The following is a 7,470-nucleotide window of genomic DNA, read 5'->3' as shown; positions in this document are numbered from 1 at the left end:
CACAGTATCACAACAGTGTAATATAATAAACAAGCAACAACATCATCCATTGCATTATAAGTAAAGTTTAATACATGTGTGTTCTTTCATTATAATAAGACACCAAAAAAATATACAATCAAAATAAAAGACGAGACTTGTCTGCTCCGTCTTCTCAAAACCTGGCCTCCGTACCTGTCTACTGACAACCTGAGAATACAAGTTATTTTGAAAGCGAGTATCAACTTTAAATCTGGTGAATTCGTAAGTATATAAGTTTCATTGTTTTGTTTGTTTGAATATCTGTTTTGAAAGCCATGTAAACCTTTAAATGAAAATGTTGAGGTAAGTATGAAATCCCTAGAAAAACCCTTATTTTCTATAAGTATGAAATGTAGTCTTCTACCAAGAACCGAATGTTCTGTACGTATGAAGTGTAGTCTTCTACCAAGACCCGAATGTTTTGTAAGTATGAAGTGTAGTCTTCTACCAAGACCCGAATGTTTTGTTTGTAAAGTGATAGTTTTTCCTTTGTGTTGACTAGTACTAAAAATGCATAAGGTCAATTCGGAATGAATGGTTATCTAGAGTTAGAGTACAGCTTAAGTATATGCTATTCGTGTTTTCTGTTTTTCCATTAGCCATTTCTACTATGAATTGTTCTTTAAGTGCGTGTGGTTGTTGTTTAAGCATGCGAGAAAATTTATGGTTCACGAAGCTTCGCTCCGCTCCACTATCGAACATAATGCATGCATAGGAGTTATCGAGGAGGAACATACCAGTTACCACCATCGGGTCAGCAACTGCTTCCCCATGGCCTATTGTCAGTACCCTCCCTCCTCTGCCAACATTTATGGCTTTAGGGCAGTCCCTCTTATAGTGGCCTGTTTCACCACATCCATAATAGGTCGGACTCGCGCCAGTGCCGGGGACTTGAGCGATCGGTCTCTCCGGAGATTTACAGAAATGGACTGTGTGTCCTTTCTTGTTGGAGTTTGAGCACTGCATTTCACGGCAGGGGCCGTTGTGGTGGTAGTTGCATTTGTTGCACTTGGGCAAACTACCAATATACTGTCCCACCTGAGCAATAATAGCAGCAGCAGGGGTTATTGCGACATGACTGCCACAATTTGCTGCTTTTTGGCAGCTCGTTATTTCTTCTTCTCATCCCAGAACTTCCGCTTAGTGTCAGCGGGTTTGGAGGGTTATGAGATGGTTAGGGTTGTTGTTGTTGCATGGGTTTTGACTCCATGGTCGATGAGTCGCTGTGCCAATCGCTTGGCACTGTTGAAAGTAGCGGGGTTCGATGATAGGACATTCCCCTGATATGGAGGCACCAGCCCCCATATGTACCTCTCGATCTTTTTCCCTTCGGTGGGAACCATATTGGGGCAGAGGGCCACCACTTCACTGAACCTGGCAGTATAAGCGACTATATTGGAGCCCTTCCTGGTTAGGCTCCATAGCTCCTGCTCCAGTTTCTAGATTTCGCCCCTCGGGCAGTATTCCTCTATCATGAGGTCCTTCATGGTATCCCAACCAATGTCATTCGCCACCACGAGAGTTAGTGCTCCAGTTTCTACTGATCTCCTTGTGGTATTGTTGGTAAGTTTTTAGACTTGTTAACATATCACAACCATTCTAGGGCATATGCTAATCACTCCTCGGACCAGCATAGTTGATCAGGCTATGCTATTCCCAGGACTGATCATACATCCCCAAGCTTACTTTTGCTATTTAACAATCGTAATATTTTTGTTCTTGTCATTGTGACACTGATTTTAGTATGAATGCAAACTGGTATACTTAATTAAATATTTTAGTATTTAAAGTATAGACTCTTGGTCAGAGTGTTTTAATCCCAAATGGGTTTATAGTTAGTATATCTTTTATGGGTTGATATACTAGATTCACTATAAACAATGCTCTGATACCAATCTGTCACACCCCAAAACCAAGAACGGCGGAAATGTTCTGGGGCAGAGGACGTCATGTAGAGTGTCACAACACAGTAAAAGTAAACAAGCAAACAACATCATCCATTGCATTAAATATATAATTTTAATACAAGCGTGTTCTTTACAGTTATAGACACAAAAAATAATGTGAATCAAAATAATAAGATGAGTCTTGGATCCGCTCCATCTTCTCAAAAGCTGGCCTCAGTACCTGTCTACTGATGACCTGAGAATACAAGTTATTTTGAAAGAGTTTATCAGCATTAAGCTGGTGAGTTCATAAGTATTTTAGTGTCGGTGTTTGTATCAAAACATTTGAACGTAGTTTTAAACATATGTTTGTAAACATTGGTGATAAAAGTATATGAATGTTTGTGAGTATTTGTAAAAGTTTGAATCTCTAAGAAAAACCTAGATTTTCTATTAAAAGTAGCCTTCTACGAAGGCATAACTGTTTTGTATGTTCGTTTACTATAAAAGTGTGTAATTTCCCAAGTGTAACTATCATTAACAAAATATAGTTTGTACATTAATGTTTAAGTGAAATAATCACTAAATATATGCAAAGGGTAAATTATTGTAGTACTGTAATGTTGTATTGTAGGAACTACTGCTATACTAACTACCTTAAGCCGAATTTATATTAACGTATCATGTGATTAATTGTACCATACTATCGACTGGTAACAACGACATACAAATGGTCGTAAAACGGAATGACGTTTGGCACCCGCAGACCTGCAGGTCCGGCTATAGCTAGCAGCAAGGTGTAGGATAGTCAATCCAGTATAGATCTATACGCAAACTCACGCTCTCCCTCCAAGAGAATTTTGGCTACAACTCGGGCCATGACATTTAAGGCATGCTCCGATGTAGTGGATCACAATTGTTAACGTTTTCATGTATATGTAATGTAATGTTACTTGTTCTAGTATCGTTGTATATGTTCTCCTGCTAGTATAGTTGTATATGTTCTTCTTCTAGTATAGTTGTATATGTCTTCTCTAGTATAGTTGTATATGTTCTTCTCTAGTATAGTTGTATATGTTCTTCTCTAGTATAGTTGTATATGTTCTTCTCTAGTATAGTTGTATATTTTATCCTCTAGTATAGTTGTATATGTTCTCATAGTAGTAAGTATTGACTCATGAATGAACTGACTCATTGATCTAGCAACTGTAGCAGTATGATCCTGTGTTACCCTGATGGTAACTTACTAATGATGTAACTAATACGCATGAATATGGAAGTACTTTTATGTCTATATATGTACACTTGATATATAATTAATATTGAAACGACGTTCGGACGGCTACCTGACATACCACCAGACCACATCCAAATCGAGGAAAAGGAAATAGGGCGGACGGCCTTCCTAAGCCTTTTAAACATTTCTTATATATCTATACATATATATGCATGCAATTTATAAGCAGTATAATAAAGTTTAAATAAAAGTATTTGATAGGTAAAAGAGTTTGTAAAACATTTTGAAGTAAAACATTTTGATAAACAGTTTGAACAGTGATAAGTATTCAACTTGTATTCCCCCCCCCCATAAAAGCATTAAAAACATTTAAAAGTATTTCAAACGTTAATTAAAGGGGTATAAACTCACTTGGGGTGAGTGGATTGGATTGAAGTGTCAGTTATGGTACTAGGTGACAATTAAAGACTTGTACACCCACACGAGCCTAGTTATCATATAATGAACATATGTATAACTAATTAGCCTTATTATATCTAATAAATTGAGTTGGGACACTCTAGAACCTGAAAAAACTTTGTTTCAAGTGTTAAAGTTCACAAGGATTGCATCCGAGTGTTAGTAGGACAAAACTATGGTGTTTGGGGTCCAAGGGTAAACTCCTTTGGAGTTTACGGTTTTGGTGCCAAAACTCAAAGAGTTTATGGCAATAAACCCTAGAGTTTACGGTCGTAAACTCTAGTCCAAGTGACTAGGTGTTGTTTGGAGGTTTAACAAGTCATTTGAAGCAATCTTGCTAAGCGGTTTAGCCTTTAGAATGCACTAGGGCCACAAAACACCCTCCTTGAGGTGTTTACGGCCTAAGGGTATTTTCCCTTGGGTTTACTACCGTAAACCCTCATGGGAAGGGATATTTCCTTTGTTTCAAGTCCTTATCACAACTAGGTAAACATCTAAGCTAGTTTTTAGGTCTAGGCAAGGAAAATGGCCCATTTAAACACCTTTTTGGGTGTTTACGGTTTTGGGATATCCTTAGACCGTAAACACCTATAATTTGTGGTGTTTGATGTTTTTCAAAGCCTAAACACATCCATGGGTAGTTTAACTAAGTTAAGGTAAGTCTTAAACTTCAAAGTAGGTCTAAACATGGGACTTAAGTCACTTTTGAGGGACTTTTTGGTGTTTATGGCCCAAGCATCATATTGGACCGTGAACACCTCAATCATGGTGTTCTTGACTAATTTTCTTGGTGTTTAAATGATATACTAGCCTACAAGCACTAAAGGATGGAAGTACTTACTATAATGGTGCTTGATTTGAGCTAAAAGGCCAAGAACACTTAGTGTGTGTTCTTGGTGTTTTGAAAAATCTAAACAAAATACATAAATGAAAGGATGAATAGATGCACAAACACTAGATTAAGTGTTTTACTAACTTGAAATGGTTAGAACACTTACAAGATCGGAGTTTTAGAATTAAAGGTCGGATGTTCCTAAACCTAAAACATAAAAGTTTAGTCGGGTGATTCTAATACGTGAAGTGTTTGCGGTTTTCAAAAATAAAAACCCGAGACGACACTTTCTTTCACCTGTTCGTTTAAAATAATATTAAAATAATCAAACGAACTTTATATTTCTTAAAAATAAGAAATAATGATATTAAATCATGATACGAAGGGGTTGACTTTTAGGGTTTGACCAAAAGAAAATTTTGGGTTGTCACAATCTGATTTTCACTTGAATCTTTTGTTTTTGAGTCGTAAAATTTGACTCAAAAGTTTTTGCACTGCTAGATTCAGAAAATCATTTCTGATCATCAATTTTGATTTGATTCTGCATTTGATTTGCATCATCGAGTGTTTGATTTTGAGTTTCTGATCAATTCATTCAATCATATTCAAATTTCTTCAAGTTTTCTAAAAATTCTTATCCGTACGATAATGGAAAACTTCAACATGAACACGACGACTTCTTTCTCTCATTTTTAGGATCTTCCACTAAGATTCCTATGTTGATTCCAGAGTATTATGACCAATGGGTTGATCGCATGGAGGATTATCTGAATGGTTCGGATGAAGGACTCTGGAATTGTATCTCAGGAACTACTCAACCTCCATTAAATGTTCAAAAGATCAGATCTTCAAATTCTAGTTCTGCTGTTGATGAACAATCCATAAGGTCGAAGAAAAACAAAAAGTGTTGTATGAGACAATTGAGAGGCGCACTGCCTCCTGAGGTTTACAATTACATGCGTGGTTGTAAGAGTACAAAGGAAATCTGGAATACTCTCAAGGAGAAATATCAGGGAAGCGAGAAGTATAAAATCAATTCAGTTAAGCAATATCTTGTGGAACTAAAAGAATTCAGACAAAAGGAGAGTGAAGCAATTGAAGTTTACTATGATCGCATGAATGAGCTGATTTATCGGTGCAATCAATATGGAATCACGAGGTCTGCTATGGAATTCAATCTTACGTTCTTTATGGGACTCCATAAAGAATGGAGGATTGTTAGCATGATGGTGAAGAATCAACAGAGTTTCGACACATCATCTCTAAATGATTTGTACAATCAACTGAAAACACACGAAAGTGAGGTGAATGAAATTGCAAAAGAGTCGAAGCTCAGTCTGGGAGGTCGATTAACACTTGTCTCTAAAGTGTCTGAAAAGGAAGCAGTCGAAAAAGGTGATTCTGATGATGAAGAGGGGTTTATCATGAATTCAGATGATGAGGCAATAGCTTTTTATTTGAACAACCGAGTCAAAAAAAATTATCAAGAAACCGTTCAATCCAAAAGTGAAGCAAAGTGAGGGAAAAGGAAGTCTCATGAAAAAGAATGTTGAAGAGGAGAAAAAGAAGTTTGATAAGAATGATGGGAAAGTAGCTGAGGATAAGAATGAGAGGTAGTTGAAAGGAGATTCGGGTGTGGATTGCCATTATTGCAGCGAAGCAAATCATCTAGTAAATTATTGCATGCTTCGTAAAAAGGATGAAAGAAAGAACAAAGTGAAGGACGAAGCATACTATGCTGAGAGGCTAGAGGAACTGAGAGCTAAGGCGAAGAATATGTCTTTGGTGGCAAGAGGTGAATAGGAGGATGATGGTACTTATCAAATATGGTCTTCGGGCTCAGATGATGAAGAAATGTGTAATCCTACGCATGGTGCCATGTATGCGAAGCTGGTGGAAGATTCGGACGAAGAGGTGATGGGTGGATGCTTCATGTCCAAATCTGCTGATAAGTCTCCAATGACAACTAAGGCACGTTCTATTCTTGAATCTTTCAATATTCCTTTGAGTGCATATAATTCTAAAATTGTTGCTTTTGATGATAATGTTGCTTACTTTGTTGCCTTTGAGTGCATATAATTCTATGAAATTAAGCACACAGTTGCTAAAGACTCAGAAGATGTTAGATTCGAAAATAACCAAAATAGAATTTTTAGAATTGCAAGTTACAAATATCATGTGTGATAGGGATTCTCTTACTAGTGATGTAAAACTTTTGTTAGCTCAACGTAATATTTACTGTAATTCTGCTAAACGAATTTATGGTAAATTGACTGCATTACATCATTCGTGTGAAATTAGCAAGGAACAACGTAGACAATTATTGCCTTTTCTAGCATATAAAAGAGAGAATGTAGATAATATTTTGTATGATTGTGAGAAAAATATTGTTGAGTTTGACAAAGTTCCAGATGATAGATATGCTTATGGAATTGTCAAAATTGATGAATGTTTTGATACAAATGAATTAGTTAACATTGTGAATGATACTTTAACTAAATCTAAACAAATCAAAATTTTAAAAAAGACTGAGAATCCGACATCTGATGCTAATTCTAATCTTGCCGATATTGAAGATAATTCTGATAATATTAGTGAAATTAGTGATATTGAGGATGTTGATTGTTCTAAGTTATTTGTCATTAATGTTGCATCAAAATCTAAGGAAAATAAATATGTAAGGATTCGAGTGTAAAGATTGACATTGAGAAACCCTCAACTTCGAAAGTTTGTGATCCTGGTTTTGTGAATATCTGAGATAGTCAAACGGATAGTAGTGATGAGGAAGATGATTCATACAAAAAGGTCTCATCAAACAAAGATTCGAAAGATATTGCAATTCAAAGAATATTTGTTGATCAAGTGTATGGGGATACAAAAAAATTTGACAAAGTGTTGTTAGAAAAAGGTGCTCATTTTATGGAAACGAACACTGTGGTGTATCCAAATTTCAAGTGCACTGATGATGTTATATTCCCGAATCAAGTCTTTGTTACTACTAGGAATGTTGAGAATGTAAAACCGGAGTTCAAGAA

The sequence above is a fragment of the Lactuca serriola genome, chromosome 1 (genome assembly GCF_051521515.1).
Source record: "Lactuca serriola cultivar US96UC23 chromosome 1, Lser_US96UC23_V15, whole genome shotgun sequence".
NCBI lineage: Eukaryota > Viridiplantae > Streptophyta > Magnoliopsida > Asterales > Asteraceae > Lactuca > Lactuca serriola.
The sequence above is the reverse complement of the archived record's forward strand: the minus strand, read 5'-3'. Positions refer to the sequence as shown.